The following is a 24,781-nucleotide window of genomic DNA, read 5'->3' as shown; positions in this document are numbered from 1 at the left end:
TGCTAGCTGCTGTGGAGAAGAGACTGACGCCCACCTGGCTACAACCTCCTGTCAGGTAGTTGTGGAGAGAGACAAGATCTCCCCTGTGCTTCTTCCTCTCCAGGCTGAACAACCCCAGCTCCCTTAGCCTCTCCTCACAGGACCTGTGAAAATCTAGAATATAAAATGTAGCTGTGTTTCATGCAGTGCGAGTACAAAGACGGAATAGAGAGTTTGGAAGCAGATACATGAGATGGTCCTTTACCACATGGAACGTAGGATTTGGAAGCAAATGTTTCTAACAACACCAACAGAACAAGGCTACCTTACATTTCTCATTTTCTTTTTTTTTCCCAGAGAAATTTCCTGCGATTGTTGAATTGCCTGTTTTGAATATTAGTAAAATGAACTTAGAGGGTCAAAAAAATCTTTCATTCAGGTTTTTTTTTTTTTATTCTTTTATTTTGTTAGATACGTCTAAGTAAATTAATTCTTCCCAAAATGTCCCGAATAAGTTTTCAACTTAACGGTACATTCCTGTCATTATTTATTTTTGTTTCAGCTTTGATTTTAATTTTGGTTTTGTAGGCTTTTTTGCTTCTCTTTCCCTCTCTTCTGAGTAAAACTTTACTTTTATCTGTCAAACATTTATCCAGGTTAGGAAAATAACTTCTCAAGTTTACTGTATTTGCTATTAAAAATATTTGTTTCACCTTTTATTTCAGGGTGTACAGAAAAAGTGTGAAATAAACCTCTATGAAACAGACATTTCTACACATTTTCTTACTAGATCCTAAGACAATGTAGTGTAAGAAGGGTATGTGTGCTTAGACCAAAATTTTTTAGCTCTTTTCTCACCATTCCATAACTTAGAACTGAGGAAAATGCTACCACATACATGGCAGAGAAGATGAACTGCAATTCTTGTCTAGCAGTTCAAGGATACCTCTTTTGACTACAGAGAATGCAGATAACATTTTGAAGCTCTCAGAATTTAGAATATAGCAATGGAACTGCAAGTAGCAGGCAGGTGTCCATTGCACAGGTTTTAGAGCAGGTGACCATAAACACACATGACGTTTATCTGTGTACATTATCTGAAGCAGGTGTAGAAAGGGCACTTTCTTGCAATGGACTGTATCAGGTTTGTGTGGCAAAGTTTTGGTCATGGAAACCTCGAAGCAAATATTCCCCTACAGCCTGTGGTGCAGATCACGGTGAGGCAGCTGTGTCCCTGCAGCCCATGGAGGTCCATGGGGGAGCAGAGATCCACCTTCAGCCCCTGGAGAACCCCATGCCGGAGTGGATGGATGCTTGAAGGAGGCTGTGACCTCGTGGGAAGGAGCAGGGTCTTGTCAGGACCTGTGGACTCATGGATAAAGGAGATCACACTGCAGCAGGTTTCCTGGCAGCATGTGTGATCCCACAGGGGACCTATACTGGAGCAGCCTCTTCCTGAAGAACTGCAGCCCATGGAAGGGATCCATGCTGGAGCAGTTCACTGAGAACTGCAGCCTACGGGAAGGACTCACACTGGAGAAGTTCATGGAGGACTGAATTCTGTGGGAGGGACCCCATGTTGGAGTAGGGGAAGAGTGTGAAGGAGTGGCAGAGACAACACATGATGAACTGTCCAAAGCCCCCATTCCCTGTTCCCCTGCTCTACTACAGGGGAGGAGGGAGAGGAATTGTGAGTGTCATTGAGCCCAGGAAGAGAGGAGGCATAGAGGGAAAGTGTAACTGGTGAGTGATCTCTACCTGTCCTTATCTTGTCCCACGAACCTGTCCTTATATTTTCTCTCCCCTGTCCAGCTGATGAGGGGAGTGACAGAGTGGCTTTGATGGGCACCTGGCATCCAGCCAGGGTCAACCCACCACAAGGGCTCTTTTTGGGACACCAAAGGCTGGTTCAACTCAGGAAAACAGGGAAAGTGCTGGGCTACAAAGCAAGGCTGGAGAATGAAGTGATCCTGCCCAGACACAGTGGACCTGGGGAAAATTTATTTTCACAGCTTCATTTAGCTTCTCTGTTTCCAGAATTATTTTGTTTTGGTAATATGTTTATGTCCTAATAAACCAACCTTTAATAATTAGGAAGCATTTTGGTGGGTTTGGTTGGCTCACTTTAGAAAAGCAAAGCATTTGTTTCACTTCAGGACCAGAGCTGTCTCCTGGCCCCTTTAAACAAACAGACAATAACCCCAGTCCACCTCGAGGGACACAGATAAATACTAAAGAGGGACTCATGGTTGTTTTAGAACAAAAGTAGAAATGAATGGAATATGTTACCTAGGCAACAAAATGTCTGAGCAGAGGTAAGCGATAGAAAAAGCTGGCCAGCAGGGAATGAGTCTGGTGACAATGTCAGAGAAAGAAGCAAGACTTCCTCTGTAAGAGAAAGAGAAGAAAACAGAATATTCCAGAATTGAGCAAACATTTCAGAAACAACTCCCTGCTAATTTTATCTAGATGTAAAAAGGTATAAAGCTTACTTCCCCACATTGTTTTACAGCTGGATCTATAATGATGTGAGACTAATTTTGAAGGACGCCCTTCTCCATTTTTGTTTTCATCAACTCACAGTCCTTTCAGGATGCTCACCAGTGGTATGCATGGCTTCTGATACTGAGAGAGGTGTGTGCAGAAATAGTATAATCTAAATACTATGTTCCTGATGAAGTCAATGCTGAAGTTCACACTGATTTTAGTTAGGTGAAAGTATTGGTACTTTAAGACCAAATTTAAAGTCACGAAGCCCTGAGGAGGGTTTACATTTGGGAAGGCTGGCTTTGCCAGTATTGATTTAGGCCATAGCTGAAAGTAAGTTCCTTCCTATAATACCCTTTTACAATATCAGGAGGGGTTAAATTAACATACAGTCTTAACATAAATAAACTTCTGAATATTTTCTAAATTTATACCTTTCAAATGAGTACAGAAAAGCAGTTTTAAAACAACAACATCAAAACATCTCATTATGGAGGGGAAAAGGAGTTTCTATGGCTAAGAAATGAAAAGATTTCATACATCAAGTCACTTGCATATATAATGAGACTGCAGAAAATAAAAAGGCAAAATTTATTTTATCTTGGCATTGAAGCTGAAGAACTACTTGAATAGAAGAGGGATGACATATTTAGTGTCACATTTGTTTATCTGTATGTGGTAATCTAAGGGGCTTGTCAGTGCTGTGTGTCAAGACTTTATATATGTGTGTTCGTGGATGTGTGGGTGAGGTGTGTATATATACAATAAGAATGATAAGAGGAACAGAAGAAGAGAACCAAAGAGCTTCAGATGCATAACATGGATAATGTGATTGACAAAGAATAAGATAACCAAAGGATAGAGAAATCAAATTGACATAATTTTTCTATTTACCACATTCAAAAATAACCCATTTTCATGTGAGAATGAGATTGTAGAAATGGAGACAGATAAAAAACAGCCTGTCACTTGATGGCATAGACAGGTAAGTTAAGAGTTTATGAATTTTAATAAATGTGTTGGCCTTGTACAAATTCTATTTAAGATAGTGACAAACTTTCTGAAAGGAAATAAGATGACATTTTTCATACTGATTATATTGCTTGGAACTAGGTATATGCCTACCCTCCCTTTCTTCATCACCCCCCCACCAGAACCCCAATCAAAACAAAATGAAATCTGGCATTATTCTGCATATAAAAATATTCATTACTAGCAGGTAGGCAGAGATTACAGATGACTCTTTTGTCCTTTATGTCCACTTATGGTACTTCTTGTTAGGCTAGAGAGACCATTTCGAGGTGGTGTACAAAGAGACAGCTGAGAGGCTGTTAGTCACACTGAGCTCTTCAGTTGAATTTTTTGCGATAGCAGTATGGAAGCAAAATTGGTGCTGTGTCAGCTCACTGAATGTTAATCATACTGAAAGAAAGAAAGTGTTGTTATAATGCAACCCTTGGGAATAGAGAAGGTCAGAGAGGAGGCAAGAAAAAATTCTAACAAGTATGGAATGAGCCAACTTTCTAATCTTGCAGAATCTAAAGTGGCCTCCTTAATAAGTAACTCCTGTACTGTGTCATTCTTGGACAAATCCATGTGACCTGACTCTGAAGTCAAGGACATTTAGCTATTTTGGGGACCCTCTTTTTTTTCCTCGCTTTTCTAAGAGAGGGCTTGGTTTTGGGGAAGGTGAGGAAGAAGGGGTTGACAGACAAGCATAAAATCATAAAGGTCTGCCTTTCCTTTTTTTTTTTTTTTTTAATTGGGCAGATGGTATCTTTGTGAAAGAATTTGCCTGTTACTTTTTGACCCATTGACAGATAACTAAATGGATTCCTTGGCCATTTCCAAGACTATCCTATTCAGCAAAGAAATCGTGTGCCAAAATATGGATATTAAACACAGCTCAAAACTTGTTGAATACAGAGTAGGACTTTCTACTAAATCAGAGCTCTCCATATCTGCCCCAATATGACAAAAGTAAATGAGTATTAAAAACTAGATGCAGTAATTATTCCTAAAAAAAAGTAGTTGTCTAAATATCCACTTTATTGTTTATAAATGCTGTATGCCTCTCATAAGGTCCTGACCTCACTGGGAAACCTGTTTTCAAGGAGATGTGTGTAAATGACAAAGGATCTTGAATGAAGTGATTGTAAATACATTATTCATTTCTAGTCATTACTGATGACTTATGTATAACTTTTCAGTGACAGAGCTATGAATGACTGTTGTGAGGTCATCAATCAAGGGCATCTTGATTATTAATTCTGCATTAATTCTGCACCTACAAGTACCTCATTGCAAATCTTGTTTAGTATAACCACACTCTTTCAATATTTATGATTTTTGTAATTCAGTATTTTTCTAAATTTAAGTATACTGCCTTGAGCAATGTGAGACAGAAAATATATCAACAGGTTTCCATCTAAGCATGTTCTTTATACCAAGAACCCTGAGACATCAGAGTATTGTTGGTCTTCGTATTCTGGGAGGGGAGAGATTATGCCTATAGCAAGCTGTATTTATGCTAATAGAAACTGTGTCATTGAATTTTAAAAAAAGACTGTCTTTGAATTTAGAGTAATCCATGTATTTGAGAGCAGCTTTTAAAAACAAGTTTATGAAAAAAAGATCTTTTTTTAAATTTCTATAAGAAACACTATTAGAGAATTAAAATTATTATAGTATTTGATGATTTTTAATTTACTAACGTATAACTTAAATACTTTCTTAGTGCACCATGCAGTAAATTATTTCATATTAAGAAGTAATCTCTTGTGTATCAAGAAAAACCTGCTCTAACATTAATGATGGATTCCTGATGGAAGAAACACTTTTGCCCTTGAAAACTGCTTCAACCACAGATGAAGATTTGTCTGTACTAAAACTCAGAGAAGTTATTCAAAATAAAGAAAGCTCAATTGATTAGATAGATAGGTAGATAGACAGACAGATAGACAGAAAGAACCATTCAAAATTAATGGAATTAATTGTCACTATGGACACAAGTTGAATCCCTTGCAAATAGAAAGACTTCAAAAACTTAATTTATATTACCTAAAAAAAGACATAGTGCTAAGCAAGTAGAAGTAGATTATTTCAATCAAGTTGTACAAATATGAATACTCTAGGTAAGAACTCACATGGCTTATGGCAATATATTGAAGCCTTGTTCTGACTGAAGATATTTATGGAGAAATTTAATACAAATTCACTAATCAAGTAAAAGTATTTTCAATATATTTTACTGATACTCCTAAAGGTAATGCTCCAGCTAAACTGTATTGTGGTCAAGTTTTCCTTAAAATGCAATTGATGTCCTCTATAATTTAGATTTATCTGGATAGTATGTGTAAGTCTTGATATGCACGCAGGTAATCCCAGGCACCAGGCTGAGGCTAAAGCTTTAAATAAAATTTATTTTAACAGTTGAGAACACTGCAATATATATCTAAATGATCAATACAGCTGGCTAAGAAGGTGAAAATGGAAACCAGTTTTGAAGCTTTTATAACAACACCTTTCGCATGCGCAATAAAACCCCAGGCTGAGTTCTCCCTCTGTGCTTTATGGCCTGCCTTGCCCCTCTGCAGGGGCTTCCATACATGTCTTTGAGAATTTTTTCACTTGTACCAAGGAGTTACCTCTTGCCAGACAGATAAAGAGAACATACGCAGCATCCTGCATGAGAACGAATTCCTTCCCATGTTAAAGCTTTTCCCTGGCAGCAGAAGTTTCCTTGAATGGGTGCTAAGCTCTCCCTCCTCGCTACTTCTTTCAAAGGTCTTCTGCTCCTACAGTATGTAAAGAAGGCTTTAATGTCCAGCCTGTTGAAAGTCTGGCTTCTAGACTGAGGCATTGTGCAGATTTCTCTTCTGCTGTTGTTCCTCTAGTGTCCTAGTGGAACTCGTACACATCTCAAGAAATTTTTCAACTGAAGCTAATGATTTAAGTGGCTCAAAATATCCTCCACAAATTTCAGGTTGCAAAATCCTGTGTCAAGCAAAACTCAGATCCTCTGAGGCTTTATTAGGAAACTTGCAATTGAGAAAAGCTTACCAAAAGACATTTCAAATGAACTTAAGCTAAATAACATAAAGATATGAAAGCATTTGACTTTCATACTCATAGCTGTGAAAAGCAGGGCTCAGCTGAAATGAGAGCTTGTTTGAGACGAACATTCAAAAAATCACAACTAGAGATAATGCTCACCCACACCCTGGTGGAAAGAAGGTACTGCACACCAAGAACCTTGACTCGGCAGCAGTGGGTGCAGTCAGCTGCACTTCAGTGCCAGTAGCAAACTACCCTTTCGTTTCTACAGGACCAATGTTAAACATATAATAACTCATTACTGGAATTATTAAAAAAATATTAAAGTTTGGCTTTATATCTCATCATTTTTATTGATAAACCAAAACACATAAGGCAGTAAATAGGCAAACAAAATCTAAGAAAACTCATCACAGTATTCCAGTACTTAAAGGGCAGTTACAAAGAGGACAGAAGCCCTCTTTTCCTTCTCAGGGGCAGACAAGGGGCAGTAGGTACAAGTTGCATGAGGAGAGGTTTCATCTTGGTATAAGAAAGAAAATTTTTGCAGTGAGAACGATCACCCACTGGAACAACATCCCAAGAGATGTGGTGGAGTCCCCATCACTGAAGGCTTTCAAGATGTGATCGGACAGAGTGCCAGACAATCTCATCTAGGCTCTCTTTCCCACAAAATCTTGGACCAGATGATCTTCTGAAGTCCTTCAAACCTGGGCTAGACTCATTTTATTATTCTATCACTATCTCAACTCATCAGACAGAACTTTTTCAACCAATTTTCGTTAACATTTAAAACCCCACCATAATTCCCCAATTCTTTGGTTTCTCAGTAAACTATCTAATAAACATTATTTTAAATGTATTTGGTTTTGTTTGTTATAATTTTTGGAGTTTAAGGAAAGTAAATTTATAAGCAGTATTCCCCACAAAAATTCAATAAATAAAACTGCAAAGATATTTCTTGTCAAGTTGCTTTTATTTTTTGGTTTCTGGTCTCTATCTGTTCTTTTGTTTGCTATTTGGCTTAAAATGAAAATCAAAGAGTCAAAAAATACTTGGATTGGACTATTCAATTAACTACAGTAGCAGCATTTAAAACTGATTCTCTTGCCACAGAAGTTTAAGCAAGATTCTACCCAAAATCAGCTTTCTTTTTTTTTTTTAATTAATTTGAACTTTTTTAACCTGATTCCTGCACAATTCCCCTGTAACATCATCGGGATCACCCTTCTGTGCCCTGCTTCAAGTAGCTAGAATTATTTAGGTACCTCAGCTTGCCAATTAGGATTGGCTTGTAGTGATCAGAGCCGTCTGGATTTGTTTCATGAGACATAGTTATTTTCTATATATATTTGCAGAGGAAAAAGAAATTACAGATCCAAAAATCGCACTTCAAAGTAGAGAAAAAACCCACCCTGAAATAACTAAATTCCCTATAAAACAAAAAGCATAGCTATTGCAGTGAGTAAGAATGTTTACTGAAACACCATTCTCATTGGTAGGTCTTTTTTGTCTCCTTATCTTTAAAGCTTTTTTTTCATTTTTTTTCATTTTTTTTTTTCTTAAGAACAATACATATAGTGACTTCTATATCTTTCATATTTCATTTGGAAAAGTAGTTTTGTTTCCCCATGTTTACAGAGAGCAGAGCAACCACACAGTTCAAAGCTTGGCACAACTTATTAGCAACTAGAAAATGCATATTGTACCGCATCTCTCAATAGACACACTTCTCAGAGTCAATTCAAAGTGAAGACTGTGGCCTTTCCTTACTGAAACCCTAATGGGAAAAATCTTTTCATCGTATGCAGCTGTAGCAGCTGCAGCAACAACAGTGGTGAAAATGTGCGTTCATTCAAACTCCACCTACGAAACTTTGAGATTACAATTGTTCAGAAGCTTCACAAAATGTTCTTGTATTTAGATTAATCTGTGGAGGCCATCTCTGGATAAAAAGCAATCTCATCTTCAAATCCAGTGGGTACCACAACAAAAAGGGTAAACAAACAAATTGAAAACAGAATAAAGAGAGGGAAAGATATAAACTTCTGGAGATAAATCTGGCATTACACCAAAGGACTAAGAGTTTCAACATGAAATAGATCTACACTGTGAAACAAAGATTGTTTCTTTTAGCTACTTCCTCCCCTTTTCATATTGAATATACTTCCTGGGGAAAAAAACCCTCTTCCTACTCTTCTGCTTCACTGAAGAACTCTATGTGGTCCAAGTAACAATTAAATCAAAAGCGAATAAGACCTATATATAGCAAACTATGTCTCAATATGTAATGCATATATGCTCAAAATATGCATATACAGTTTTCTCATACTCTTGGTAAATACAAATGAGGGCTTAGAATAAAATATATATGGCCAGATACTCAAATTGAATATCAAATACAACTCCACCAAAGTCAATTTCCCACACGATGAGGAACGGCTTTGGTTTCTCAGAGTTCAGCAGGAATAGAAGCTAGGAGTAGTGAGGGGGTTTACTACAGCACTTATTATGACTGCATTTTGATTATGGACACCGTACACAATATTAAATAGTTCCTAATATTTTCTCTTGTTAAAAAAACAAGACAAAACCAATACCCCAAAAAACAAACCCATCATCAAATTCAACTACCCCCATCCCACCCCCAAACAACAAAAACAGCAACACCTGTTTTGTTCTAGTACAGAAGCATTCAAAGTTTCACGAATTACTAAAGACTTTCTCTCTATAAAATCTTTGTCTGGTTTCCTTATTTGAGAAGATGTCATACTGTCTCCTTTGGATGCAAATATCTTCTGGACTTGAGGGTTTTTTTCATTTTCTGCAGTGGAAATCTTAACAGTGGTAGAAAGCACAGGTAACCTGGGGGACTCACATCCTTTCTCAGACTTGTAACTACCTTTCCAGATGTAAACTGAGGGGGGGTGGGGTGCAAAAGACTTCTTTGGTTTGTTTGGAAAGGTGAGCAAATTGCTCAGAGTGCAAGTTTCACTTGGAAGTCAGTTATCTGTGGAACACAGTAGCCGTGACTTTATAAAGCTACTAAGTCAAGGTACACAACTGAGACTATAAAGTTCAGGACTAATGCCTTTTACTTGTCATACTTCTGCCTAATATGAATATTCTAGAATATTAACTTCTTTTTAAGACTTCGAATAATACTTTAACCATGGTCCTAGACATTCATGTTTTCATGTAAACTTTGTCAGTCTTGTCTTGTACGTGCATGCATACAAGTGCTGTCGATACTTAGTAAAATGGCAAGTATTGAAGCACCTTGGTACCCCTCTAAGCTATCTGTTTACTTATTTGACAGAGGCAAAGGTAGAAAAACAAACATCACCCTCACAAAGATGGTACAGTGATTACACATCAAGACACGTGATTAAAATCCAGGTATTCTGTTGTTCAGTGTTTTGCTCTTAACTAACAGTCCCCCCCCCTTTCACTGTCTGCAATCCACTGCATTAGTATAATGTAATCATCCCAAAGTACTCATACAATTAGACACTTTTAACTTCATTATTACTGATGGAATTTGGACTAATTAATAATTCTCAAAAGAACACTTAGCATAGTCTACATTTTGACAATAGAGCATGAAAATTAAAAGAACAAATATATGCATATTTCCAGCCGTCTTTGAATTTGATGGTGACATTAATAATTTGTTATATTCATTGCTCAGCATTTATCAAAACTGCTCATAGAGCAAGAAAAACATAATTAAAATTAATGAAACCTAAAGAATACACAGAGGATCAGAAGTCAATGTCAATTGTATTTGCTGCTTACAGAGAACTCTGAAGTTGAAAGTTTGCTTTTGAGATTTATATGATTGATAGTTGACTGGTGTATGATTAATTGATACAAGTCAGCTTTCTTATCTTACTGCTACTGAAATGCTACTAAGAGGTTACCAAAATGAAAGCAATTATTTATGAAACAATTCTGTGGTAACTTTTGCATGTACTCCAAAGTAGTTCTTGACTGATGGAACATATAAAACTTTGATATCTTGCAATGAAATTCTCCTGACTGTTCTGACAACACTGTAGCTTCAACTTTAATTAAAAGCAGAAAAGCTGGTATGTATATAATACATGATCATTTTAGCTGTATGTTTATTATGTAGTCTCTAAAATCAACTTTGGGTGCTTATCTTAGTTTTTTTTTTTTAAATTACATTCTGTAACGTTAGTAAATTCCTTGGATATAGGTTTTGAATTCCAAGCTTAGAACAATATGCTTAAAGCTTTAAATTTGTGCCTTGCCCATAATTGGGAAGTAGAAGACCGTTATCTAAGAGTTTGCAGCACAATAGTATTTCCTCATGCTATAAAATGTATTATTTGGCTTCGACTTCACTTGAATTAATCGTTTCCAAGGACGGGCTTGTCAGATGTTATGGAAACCTTATACTGTTTAAAGGAAAGGCTTAAATTTATGAAAAATGTTAGTTACATCACAAGATTTAAAAAGAATTATGCAGTAGAACTATGTCAAATCACTTCAGCTGAGATTATAGCCTAAATTAATCACTGGAGGCCAAGAATCAGGGCTGCTGGTGTTTCACTACCAAGTTTAAACTTGCCAGTTCTAATACTGACCTTCGTCATTTGCTTTATAACTACCTACTGTCTGGAGAAGCAATTGAGCTGTTACATAAAACACACCCCAGTGAACAGAAGAAATATCTGGCTGATGTTATATGGTTTGCTTTTCTCCTCTTTTTTAACTGTTGTCCTTAGCTAACACCATAGTGCTGGATACAGATAAATAGGATCCTACAGAGCATCTAGCCCACAAAGTATTTAATTGTACATGATTTTGCATAGAGGAAGTCCAGGTAACTTTTCAGTTTGTATGAACAGTTCTGGATACTCACTGATATTTCAGGGGGTGTTTCCTGACAAACCTGTGTCCCTTGATTCCACATTGAGAGTTTTAACTACGAATTTTTTTTCTCATTCAGATCTTTTTTTGCAATTTCAAAGAGCTAATGATGGTGCAATAAACAAACAGCATATTCATAATTTTAACTGTCAATAGAGGCTTCTAAAATATTGTCTTGAATAGTTTTCATCTTGTTTCCCACTCATATTTCTGATTTCTTCCTACGAAATAACACAAGAAAAATTTAACTTTTTTTTCCTCAAGTGACCTCAGCAACAAAGCAGCAGACTAGTAGGGTTACACGTCACATATGTTTCTTTGCTGATAAAACTCACCCAACTGTAGTATACCATATTAGCTGACAATTTGAGATGATATGCTCACCCTCCCAACCCTGTTCATTGGTAGTGGAGGACAACAAAACATGACATCTAGTCTACTTTGCACTATTTTCTGGGATGGTAAACTTCCTTTTGGTCACCTTTTAGCCTGCAGTTCGAATACATCACACTGAGCCTAACTCATACCTGACTTGTGCTAGGCCAGCCCTGTATGATCCCAAACCAACATATCTTTTTCTGTTTTCTCTACAACCCTATGCAGTAGAAACTGTAAATAAAATGTAGACTATCTCTATCAGGCACTTTGGAAGTCTAGCTGATCTGGATGTAAATGATCACATTCTGAATGGAAGAGGCTTAAACTATCCAAAAATTCTATTTGACCTTAACTTGGATTCAGTTCATATACTGCATATGAAGAAGGCAGAGAGAGAGAGAGAATTGTTGTAGTATGGTTTTGAAAGATAAACATATATATGTATACATGAGAAAACAACTAACCACTGATAAGCAATGATAGAAAGATAGAAAACAAGGATACAAAGAAGGAATTATATCGCTACATCAGAGCTTTACTTTTTATCTCCTGTTTTTCCAAGTTCTGATCTGGGATGTCCTTTTCAGACTGTTTTGTCTCTTGGCATATATGTATGGCAGAATTTTATATAGCTGGGTAAAAAAAATTATGAAGTCAGAAAAAGTGGCTCCAAAAATAATCCACAAGTGGCTCCAAAAAAAGACTATCTTCCCATTTAGGAAATGGGTACATTAAGAACCATTTTAACTATGGTCTATTATTAAATTCAACTTTCATCTGAAGGGCTTGATTACTCTCATTGGCAACTTTTGAAATTACAATCCTGTATACAAAATTGCATTTGCAGAGGACTTGTTCTTTTATTTTTGAACACTTCCTTCCCCATGGCTGAGTGCAAATCAAACATGTTTTTCACCCAAATTTTGCCTTTCTTTTTTTTTTTTTATAAGCAAGCAACAACAACAGCGTATGCAGATAAATCCAGAAGCTGTACACGTAGCCTTCTAAAATCTGGCTCACAAGTATAGGCAAGTAACATATTGATCTACATCAACCCTGTATTTCTCTGGGTTGTTAGCTGCTATTGCCTTCTTGAACAGCCACACATTTATCACATCAAACTGTATGAGAAAGAGACTTACTGATACTGAAAGATGGCTCAAAAATCAGCTGACATGCAGTCCTATGAGACCTCTGATGTTCATGGCAAGTATCATTTTCAACATGAATGGAAATGTAAGTATACGGCACATTACTTTAATCGACAGTACACCAAGATGTGCTGCAGATTTAATAAAGAGATCACCACAGTTCATATCACTGAATAAATGGAGGTAATTTCTATGATTCTACAATTCCATGCAATTCATTTATTGCTTGCAAATTTATGTGGTCTTGACTTAAATTGTCATTATTGTTTTGCTCAATTGCCCAATGTAAAGGACTCTTCATTTTGCTACCAGAGCTTTCATAAATAACGCCATAATGTTTTTTCCTAATGAATGGTGAAACTGTGCAAATCTAGATTTCAGTGAAATTGAAATTATCTTCTGGAAGCTACTTTGCCTCATTTCTTCAAGCCAGTGAAGAAACTAATTATTCTATCTTATTAATCATATACTTTCACAAATGATTTTGCAAGCCCTCACATTTACAAGCTCGCTTTTCAAACTGGTTTCCCTGCAGTACTAACCACCCTGAACAACATCCTCTGCTTCACCCCTACCTGAAAGCCTAAGATTCTGAATACAACTTCAGATTGCTTTATTGTTCCTGCTGGAAAAACAAAGCAAAACAAAAACCGTAACAAAAAGGAAGCACTGAAAGTCCTCTAGATTCATAAATATTTAACAAATTTAAAAAGAAAAAAAAGTGAATGCTGTCACTGTTTCTCAAAAGATTTTGAAATAAAAAGAAATACTAGAAAGAAGAGGAAGGAGCAGGGGAGGAGGGGACAGGGTGCAGAAGTTGTATGGGGGCAATGGATTGGAAGAGACAGGCAAAAAGAGAAAGAAAAGTTCTGCAGATGAAACTTGAACTGAGGCTCTCCTTCTTGAACTAGGGTTCTGTGATCCTCTATTTATTTTTAAATGCTCTGTCAGAACTAATACTACTCTGCTCATTAGAATTGCATTTTGTTTGTTAGTGATTTAGATACTGAGCCAAAATGCCAAGATACACATAGACAACAGATGTAGAGAAAGTACTTCTCTTGACAAAGCAGTCACAGATAGATGCTTTTCTTGATGCTTTACTGTCAATCAACATAATGAATGAGCTAACCATCAATGGTTTCTGGAGCATGCCTGAATCCATATAAAGCCACGAGTACACGAGTACAAAGAGATTCTTAGTTCTGAATTGGGTCATTCATTTGTCTTGTTTTGAAAAGAATTGTGAAAAAAAACATAGTAATTTCATTGCCTACAGGTGCAGAGATGCTTGAAAGAGAATACCTGTTGTTATCAGTGCATGTATAAATCATGAGTGATCTGCTCTGAAGTGTTACTTACTGACTTACTAAGAAAAACCCTAGCTGCTGCCACAGGCAATACGTTGACCACAACAGAGTGGAATACAGGATTCCGTTCCTTGCTAAAGCTCATTCCATTTAGTGCTTCATTCTATGCAGACTCCCTCTCAGAACTTACACCACAAAATGTATGGTTTCTTTGCATGTCTTGAATCTCATGCAGAAGGAGAGCGGCCAGCAATTTTTGTGGTCTTCAGAGTAGAAAAATACTTCAATCAAGAAGTATACTTTTGTGACCAAGATACTGAACAATGTTTTTGTTAAAGGGCTCCTAGTTGTTTCACCAAGTCAAGTCTGTTTTGCCAATGACAATAATGGGTGAGTGATCTCTCCCTGTCTGTATGTCAACCCATGACCCTTTTTTCACATTTTCCTCCCTGTCTCCAGGTGGGGAGGGGAGTGACAGAGCAGCTTTGGTGGGCACCTGGCATACAATCAGTGTCAACTCACCACAAGGGCATAAAACTGACATTAAAAAACTGCCACAGTGCTTTTTACTTACTGAATTTTTATTTATAATAGGTCAAACAATGAGATCTCTGTAGGGGGAAATGGATGACATTATTCAGGATCTAATTAACATGAAAAGTCAGCAAAGATTTCAAAATCTTTCTGCATGTTGTTGTTGGAGGGTTTTTTGTGGGTTTTTTTTTAAGAAAAAGGGAAGTTTCCTGTGACAATTCAATACTTCCAAAATGAAAATAACTGTTTAATTTAAGAGTCAAACTCTGACTGGACACAGTCCTGAGCAATCTCCTTTAGCTGCCCCTGCCTGAATAGAGAAGGTAAGCTGGACTAGATGACCTCCAGAGGTCTTTTCCAACCTCAGTGATTCTGTGAGTCTATGAATCTATTTTCTACTTTTCAAACAACTTCTGCAGAACCAATCTAATAAACTCTACTTTTGCACCAGTCTCTCACCAGTAGCGAAAGGAGAATATCATTAGATCTTATTTTGGGCTTTTTGACTCCATGTCCTTTAAGGAGAAACCAGGAATAACTAGAAACCTTATGACTGCAGGCTGTAACACCAATTATTCTTAAACATACAACTATGACAGAAAGAAAAAACAATGCAGATATCAGATGATTTGGAGCCCTGTTGTGTCCATATGCAAACTTCAAGAATTATTTTACAATCTCAAACTTCCTCCTGAAATGCTGTCAAGTTTGAACGGATTTTTCCTTTCTGGATGTTGTGAAGGGCTGGGAAGAAATGTAGAACTTTCAAAAAAAACCCACAGTTTTCTTTCAAAGTGGATTATGTTGTTTCTAAATGCTCTCACTTAGGAAAAGACTTTCTTGCAACTGTTGTTGGCGAAAGAAGACTGGTCTTTTCTGTATCATTTCAACCCATGTGAAGCAAAACCCCATGAGATGTAACAGGTGAACCAGCTACAAAAGGTATGATGCAAGATCAGGGCTCTAGATGAAAAACTTTGCCTTAGTCGGGCTGTCAAGAGAATTTAAATTTTTTTCACATAAACCCTTTCTCCCATTTCAATATTTTTTAATTTGCATCATGTAATAACAGTGATAAAATTCATCTCTCCTTAGGAGATATATACTCCAACAGTAAATCCAGAATGTGACTGAGCATTAACCACTTAACAGTAGAATATATAATGTTCTTTAACTAATGGCATTTTTCTCCAATTTTATGCTACATGCTTATCATTGCAGTATGCAATATCATTACAGTAGTGAACTTGAGACCCAAAAAGAATATGTATAAATTAATTAGTAAATATTAAGATTATTAAGAACTCAAAAGCTTGTTTATATTTAAATTATATATTTTTAATTATTTAAATGTCGCAGGATATACATTATAAAATATAGTAACTTAAAAAGATTCATAATTTAAGCAACAATTCCTATATGGTGGAAATGGGAAAATAATACTCAGCAAAAATAATATGACCATGGAACACTTAAAATAATATTGCTTGACGAAGTTGTTTGGTTTTTTTTACTTTGAAGATATTTACAGGAGAAGTTTAACTTTATTAAAAAGTGAATCTGGGTGGATGTATGTGTGCATACATGAGAGAGGAATATTGACTAAAATAATCCCTACCTTGGGAAAAGCATTTGATTAATTAACATATAAGTAATTTATTTAAATAGTTTGAATTATTTCATATTTCTAAGTTAAGAGATAGTGTTTTATTAGACTGTCATGGAAACTGTCATATGTGATCTGATTAGTATTTAACAATGACTTATTATAAGAATATATAGTCCCTATACAGTAACAAAATCATAACACCAGAGGAGAGAATTAGAGATAATTATCTCATTTTTCGATGAGAGTGAATTGAATTATTAGGCATTAAGTCCTCCTGAAAATAAATCATGACTACTTGATTTTAAATTCCTACAGCTAGCGTTATTATTACCGGCATTCAGTCTCACACTGATTACTCTAATAGAATGTCTGACTTCCAAAGTTAATTTCTAGAAGTTCTGCTAAGCCTTGAAGTTTGGCTTATTTTGTGTTGCCAACTACACAAAACTTAAATATTTGACCTTTTGCCCTCCCATCACATACCTGTTAGAGACATAATGCTCTCTCAAAACCAGATTATTTACTACATACAGTACTAGCTCTGGAGTCAGGGTGTGATAAAAGGGGCAAAATGTGTAAATGGATACTGAAGGAAGGGCAATCTGCCTGCAGCCATAATCAGTCCACTCCACAAAAGGTCTTACCAAATCCATGCAAAGTGCTTTGAGCTTGGTCCTACTGCTATGCTTTTAGTAGCAAAAGATTAAATGGGGAGGGAGAACAAGGACAATTGTATGCTTCGGAGTTCAGAAGCAGCATCCAAGCATTGAGTGGTTGGGACTGGCAGGTCTCAGACAACCATGGCACTCCTCTGCAGTTAACACAGACGAGTTAGTTAAGAGAATAATTCTCACTCTCAGGCAGCTGCAGAAAGAGAATTAGCAACTCTCACTCCTGTTGCAGTGCTGACTACCACAGCAGAGCTCAACTGCAGCACTACCAGAAAAAAAGAGTCCTAGATCCTAAGGAGTGGCTAGGCAAACAGTCCTCCAGCATGGAATCCTTTGCTATAGCGACCCCCAGTCTGGGCCAATTAAAGCCTAATCTGCAAGCTGGACAAACTCCAGCCTGGCTTGACCAAGACAGAATAAATCGTGCAGAAGGAAAGCACACCTAAACTCAGCAGAGAAGAGCATGGTCACCTCACTGGCATAACAATGCTCCTCTAAGTACAATTGCATAGTGCCATAACCACCTACTGCTATTTTCCAGGGAGTGAGGAAGGGGGAGAAGGAGTCTTAGAGGGCTTATAGGAATAGGACAAATTCCTTCAAACTAGCACAGATTTCAAGCACCGAAGCACATTTCTGTGCTGTGTTCTGTAAAGGTGGGTGCAATTGTCTACCAAGCAGGGAAAAAATAGTGCTAGAGGGTGAATGAGCATTAGCACAAGCAACAAGGCCTGAAGTTCCAAGCATAGGAGAGTATGATCAGCAGCAAAATGAGGAACTAAAACCAGGACTCCCTGGACTTGAATATTCTCCACAAAACCATTTTCTCTATTTAACTTTATTGTCTTACAATTGACTCTATCTCAGTCATGAGATGTATGAAGAACTCAAAACTGGGCAAGTTCTGTCACTACCCTGTTTGATGAAAATGAACAAGTAATTTCTTTTATGTTCTTCCTTAGTTTTATGGCCCGCAATATCGGCAAAATGATGCCTACTCTCTGTTTTGAGCATATTGAGTCCCACAGAGATCTACATTATTCATGTTTCCCATATTTTAAGGACTTCTTGTACTGATGGATGTTCTTAGCTCTATTTTTATAGAGTTCCATTTTTAATCTACACATTTCTCTCTCTTCATTGCCTGGGTGATCCTGATTTATAAGCACTGTAGGTCAACTATAAAAAAATGTTTTGATTTCCTGAGATCTCTTTGAAAATGAAATGGCTGTTTTGAGGAGTAAAATTTGGCATAGAGCAGAGAAAAAAGTGGAGCATATATAAATAAACACATCCTTGTAGTCATAGAGGGATGATGATGAGGGTTATCAAAACTATAAATGACCTTTATTCCCTCTGCTTCTGGCAATTTCTGAAAACTAGAAAACTTTGCTGCAGTTACAGTAGAAAACCCAAAGGCATATATATATATAACTATTATGTTTCCATACTGAGATGTTCCAAAGCTAGGAAAGTTTTTATTGAACCGAAATTGTAGAATTAAACTAAAAAAAAATAATGTCTGCACACTGAAGAAGAATTTAAAGAAACATAACAGGTCTTGACAATCAAAGATGAGGCAACTTGGGCAGATCTCATCTGCATGTGTGCATGGCACAATAAAACAACAATTCTGATTGCGAGATGTCTCAAAGCAAATAATGATTATGGTGTTACATGTGATTAGAAAAGAATGCATGCAATGACCATTTCAATATCATGCTGAGCCAGTAGGATATTACCTGAGCCTCTAACCTTCTTAAATATTTCCCAATTCCTCCAGCAATTTCCTCTTACTTTTTTACTAGTTTTACTTTCACCTTCAATTAGGTCATTCTGATCAAAAGTAAAATTAAAATACTGAGTCTAAACAGCTTCTAAAATATTTGGAACATTTCTGTAGTGAAAAAAATTAAAGGCAGAATATATGCAATGGTCTTCATCAGACTTTGTTTTCCACATAAGTACAAAAATTAATAATATGTTATCTTAGATGACATGGAAATGATCTTTGCCAGAACTTCTTATTTTAAAAGACTTTATTCTTTATTATGAATTACTGATCTGTTAATTGTAGATGTCCATCTTTAATCTTGAACTGCAGGCATATTCTGAAGCATAAACTTTATTAAATGTAACTGAGAGTGCTCAGAATCATTTACTCGTCTTCTTGCCATACTAAAACAGTTATTTTCTCAACAGTGATTTTATGTTTTAATTTCCTACACACAGTAGAAAAGCTGTGAGTAGGTAAGGAAGTGCTCCCTCCCACTTTTGCTCTCCATTCCACAGGGACACTATGACAAGCAAGGGAAAAGGAGAGGAAGAGCCACCATGCCAATGGTCTGTGCATTTCAGCTGGGAAAGTAAGAAGAGTTAAAAATGCAGTATATAAAAAGAGTCTTGTGACTTGCATTGTTGTGTGGCTCAGTTACTGTCTTCTTAGAGGAGAAATGGAAAATTAGCCAGAAATCATTTTACTATGGTTAGATGGAATTTCATAAACTAGATACAGAGATAACAATAAATATTTTAATAAGGAATTATTGAAAAACTACCTCAGCCTAACCCAAGAAGTTACCTTTATGAATCAAACACCTTTATGACTCCAGAAAGTATGCCAAAAGGTTAGATACTGTTGCATCTTTGGGTATATTGCACCAATTGATGATAAACTCTTGTCATTAGCTCAAAAACTTTTGATGGTTTAACTTAATATAAGCTGTTTCTAGTCAAAATTGTTATCACCTCTCGGCACCAAATGATTTCACACCATATTAGGTATTTCTCATTTTCTTGACATGATTTGAAACAAAAATATAATTAATACAGGCAGCATGCTACATTTAACCAAAGATTAAAGCAAAAAATAAATATGTACCATGTCTGCCTGGACCAAACTAATACTGCTGCATTTTTTAGCACAGATTTAGTATTAATAGTCCTGGCACTACAACATCAGGAAAAATATTTATAAGTGCTAAAAGGAAGTATAAGCAAGGTGTACTTTATCTGTGTAAAGACTGCTGTAATATCTCGGTGCCCTACCTGTTGAATGTAAAGTTTGTTTTCTTGTTTACACAAAATAGTAAGAAAGGGTTTGGAAGAAATCAAAGTCAAACAGACTATGTTGCAAAATAGAAAATAATGCAGCAAGAAATTAAACAAAGAAAAACAAGAATGAAGATAAATCCAAACTGTATCAGCTACAGCAGAAAAACAATACAGACATGAACTTTAGAAAGAACACACCTTTCCTTGCACAATATAAGCAAAAGTCACAGTTCCAAAGATAACTCAAAAAAGTAACAAAAATATAATAGCTAATCACTGAAGACCTAGATCAAACAAAGTCCCAGTATATGTATTCTGAATCCAACCAGTAACAGTTTTATGGAAATAGGTGTAGAAAAAATAGAGAAGTCTTGGCCTTCCAGGAAGTTATTGCATACATATGTACTATCCCTGCAACAAATGAGAATTCTCACCATTGGTTTCCTGCATTTTGTCCCCTTTGTGTTTGACCACTGATGCCAACAATTTTCTCCGACTCCACAGGTGCTGAACATATTCTCTCTTTGAAGTTGCTAGGATTTTGTGAGAAGTAGAATTTATACTTGTGCAAATTAAATGGATTTAATTTTCTTGATAAATGTACAACAAAAAATCAAACTCCAATTCTCTGTGTTTTAATGTAAAAATTTAACAAAATATCTGTAGCTAACTTTAAGAAAAATGAAAAGACAGAGCTATAATGATGTCTTGCCTTGTGTCTGCAGGTATCAGTCATATATTGTTCTCTGGAAAAAGATTCTCACATTTCACTACAAAAGAGTGCAGTAAATTATAATTGGGAAAAAATTTATATCCCTTAATAGTGGTTTCATTGTGAAAAAAGAGGAGCATAGCATGTTGTACACATCCTACCACACATTATATGAATTGTCCAAAATGACTTATGAGCTTCTCTTATTGAGCTAAGGTAATGTGCAGGCACAGGACACTACGTATATTTGGAAGCAAAGCCCTTTAAAGAAACAATGCTGGGAACCAATCAGGAAAATTGGCTATAAGACAAGGCAAAAAAAAAAAAGATATAAAAAAGGAGCCTTTTCCTTCAGATGGGGTTCGTCATTCACAGTCTACAGCAATCTCTCCCTTTGTGTACACGGGAGAACGGATGAGCCAGCCTACTTCTCTGCTGGCAGTGAGAATCACTCTTGCTCTATATCGCAAATCAAACACACACACACACACACACAAGTGGGCCATACTGAAGATGAAAAACAACGTGCCTTAAAAGGAAACAGAAGTAATTAGTATATTAAAAATAATAATGCATAATAATTATACTCCTTAAACTCCTCAAGTTTGAGGAAGGCTTTTGCAATCTCAGTGGAATCTATGAATTTTTCTCTCCCAAATGTAAGTATAACAGTTTGGTTTTGCATTGTGTAGAACTCACCCTTTTCATTTTTCCAGTTTAAAGATAAGAAAATGACTTTTTTCTTAGTAGTACAGAGAAGTGTAATCAGTACTTCCCTCCACAGTCTCAAATTCAGCTGAATGAAGGGAAGATTAATCACCAGTGGGAAAGAATCAGGGAATACGCTCAAATTATCACAATCTCCACAGCCTTATTTTACAGTTATTCCTACTGAAGAACCTTTTCTAAGGATGCTAAACCAGCCAGATTTGAGAACTCAAATCATTGCATGACACATGTAGTCAGCATCAGCTTGCAATGAACCCAGCACAAAGGGCTTTGCGGTTACACAAACACTGAAAAAGTTGTTTTCAACCTCATGAGAGTCGACTTTGTAAAGAACAAAAAGAGTAATTAAAAATGCTTTTATTAATTTAGACACTAAGGTAAAAGGAAAAAACCAGCAAACAAAACTCACAAAAAACACAGCTGCAACTGCTTTAGGACGTGATATCTTTTTCCTTTGAAATAAGAAAAGGTAGTGAAAGAAAATTTTTTCAAATAGAACAGAATATATACTGCTTCATTTTCACTGCTGCATTCAATAGGTCCTCACAAAGGAGGTTATAATTGTTCCAACATCAGCAGCTCCTTATTCTGCTTTTCATAGAGATTTATAAACATAACCAAGAGGAAAGCAATCTAGTATCTACACTGATCCTCATTAAGATCTTTGAATCACAATCAGAATCAAACTGCTACACAAGCAATGAAAACACCACTTGTGAAAATACTCACTGAAATTCTTTTAGCCCAGTTTGGATTCCTCTTGTTTCCAGGTTAATATTTGGTTCTGCAAAACAGTTTCTCCCTTTCCTCTGCTCTGCAATTACTGTTCTGCAACATGACACAAATTCATCATATGCCATGCATATTCTTTGTGGATGTTACTGAAACAAGACTCTATCAATTGTCTGTAGATGGAGGCAGGTCCATGAAGGTAGGTCAGATATTAAGAAGATAAATGCTTTTCTTCAGGAGCCACTTTCTCCCAATTGATTAGAAAGAGCATCTACAGTGACTACACACCTAACTGTGGTACCTCAGCTGTGCACGGTTGATGTAGACTGCCTATTTACATACTTAAAATACAAGGCTCATTTCCGTGTATTAAAAAAAACATATATATACTAGGCTTAAATTGTTTTTTATTAATTATTTTTCAAGTTGGAATGATAACTTGGGATGTATATTCTGGGGTGCTAAATTTGTGTAGGAAAAGAAGCAAGGCTATAGGAAATCAGGTTGTCAAGGATAAAATGCCACCATTAACTTCTTTTGTTTTATCCAAATCTGCAGTGCAAAGTTTCCTTTTTAGTACAAGTTATCACTAGCCTTATCAACACCTCAACATTTAAGTAACTAAAATTAAAAGCAGCTAAACTTCAGTTTTATTTGTCCTCATGCAACTGCTACCGACCTCAATTTGATACAGACAAAATTGACACTGCCTTTTTATGAGGGCACAACCTTGCCTCTGTACCTCCAACTACCCCTTTACCTGTAACATGGCTTCGCAAAACATCAAAACTACGGCAAAATGCAATTTCCTCTGAACAGCAGCCTACAAACGAAAAAAAAGGATTTGATTAGGGGAGACAAAGAGATGAGCTGTCAGTTCCCATTTTGAAATGAGCTATCAAGAGACACCACTTGAGGAGAGAGATTGAATGAGCATATTTCAGTTCTAGCAGGTTTACTCCCTCCGATGCTACTAAACAATAATTATAACATATAGTAAGTGATCCAGGGAGGGACTGTATAAATAGAAAAAGCCCACAATTCAAAAGGGACAGGAGCTAACGCCTCCTTCAGTTACTGTAATTTGTGTTAGTAGAGGGCCTCCTAACTTGTTTGTTACGTAGCTCAGGCACCTGAAAATTAAACGCTGCACAAAGAGGATTAGATCATGCCAGATTTATTTGACAAATGCCCTGCCCTTGTTTTGCATTATTTTTACAGTTTAAAAAATCGTATTATATACTGGCTTTCTTTTGTCACTTCATGGCACAGCTTTTATAGTGACAGATGTGCCATTTTGGCAAACTGCAAACATGGCTCAGCCCTTTCATTATCAAGACCCATTTCAAGGGGGTTGTAAAATAGCTTGGAATTAAAGCCTTTTCTGTATAAAGGAGTCAGTCTCAAGCATGGAAGGAAAACAAACAAAGAGAAAACCACAACACCCCCCCCCATATAACTCCTACAGAAGACAAAATATTTTTTTTCCCAAGTTTTCAGAACTATGTGGTATAGAAGTGAATAGATGGTACATTTCTCTGAAAGACTTCAGTCATGTCTTTGTTACCTCTACTGTCATGAAATCAATGCCTTCTGACCAGGAGAGAAACATCTCACCAGTGATTTTCGCTTGAACTCATGCACTGGACTCCTGGACTTGTTATAGGCTAAACATTCACTTATATAAAAATGTGACCCTTGTCACTAACAAGTAATTCACAAACTGATTTAGATAGTCATTTCTTCGTCCTTTCTCCTTCTTGCAGAGAACAGTACCTTTTTCATCTATAATTTACGCTGAATCACAGTACGTAATTTAACTCATGACTGGAATTATGTTTTATTAAATATGCACAACTTTGTTTAGTGAAGAACAAATGAGAATTTTTTTTTACTGTAGTATTATAAGAAAGGATACTCCAGGAGATTTTTGTGCTCATTCATGTGTCTAATTTTGATTTATATGTTTCATTTTGTGCTTTTGAGCAGTCACATGCACTTCAAATTGCAGTCACTTTACTGTGGTACCTTGCAATTTTCCTGTTATGCACAAAGCAATCCAAGTGATGAGATTACTCGCACTTAGAAACCTTACATGATCATGGCTAGGCTTCGCAAACGAAGATTTAGGAAGGCTCTATCCACATTTATTACAGGCACGCTGGTGGCTAATGAGGCCAATACGAGACAGGAATGTCCGATTGCAAAAGGCACAGCAGAAAGACTCCTTAGGTGGAATATTCTGCAAGACACGATTCTTTCTGCTTTGCCTTTTCTCCTCAAGAGTGATCCTGCGTGTGTTCTCAAAGGCATCAGCAGCGTTATAGATGGTGTGTCTCCAGGCCTCCCGATTGGAGGCCAGAGTAGACCAGTTATGTTGATCAATATGGCCAAGGCTGAGATGTTGTTTCAGGGAGTCCTTGTATCTTTTCTTGGGGGCTCTTCTCTTGCGGCAGCCAGTGGCAAGTTCACCACAGAGC

The 24,781-nt window shown here is 36.6% G+C and overlaps 1 long non-coding RNA gene across 1 annotated transcript in view; it reads right to left on the bottom strand.

Annotated features, from left to right (window-relative positions):
* Positions 1-22,304: 22,304 nt before the first annotated feature.
* The window catches only part of LOC108497357, a 9,852-nt gene continuing 7,375 nt past the window's right edge, over positions 22,305-24,781 (bottom strand). Inside the window, exons 2-3 of the long non-coding RNA XR_001874772.1 lie at positions 23,062-23,124; positions 22,305-22,397 (exon numbers count right to left, since the gene is read on the bottom strand). This is a non-coding gene — a long non-coding RNA (uncharacterized LOC108497357). The remainder of the gene's footprint in view (positions 22,398-23,061; positions 23,125-24,781) is intronic.

Source organism: Lepidothrix coronata, unplaced genomic scaffold (assembly GCF_001604755.1).
Source record: "Lepidothrix coronata isolate B3197 unplaced genomic scaffold, Lepidothrix_coronata-1.0 Scaffold47, whole genome shotgun sequence".
NCBI lineage: Eukaryota > Metazoa > Chordata > Aves > Passeriformes > Pipridae > Lepidothrix > Lepidothrix coronata.
This window is presented reverse-complemented; position numbering and strand designations above follow the sequence as displayed.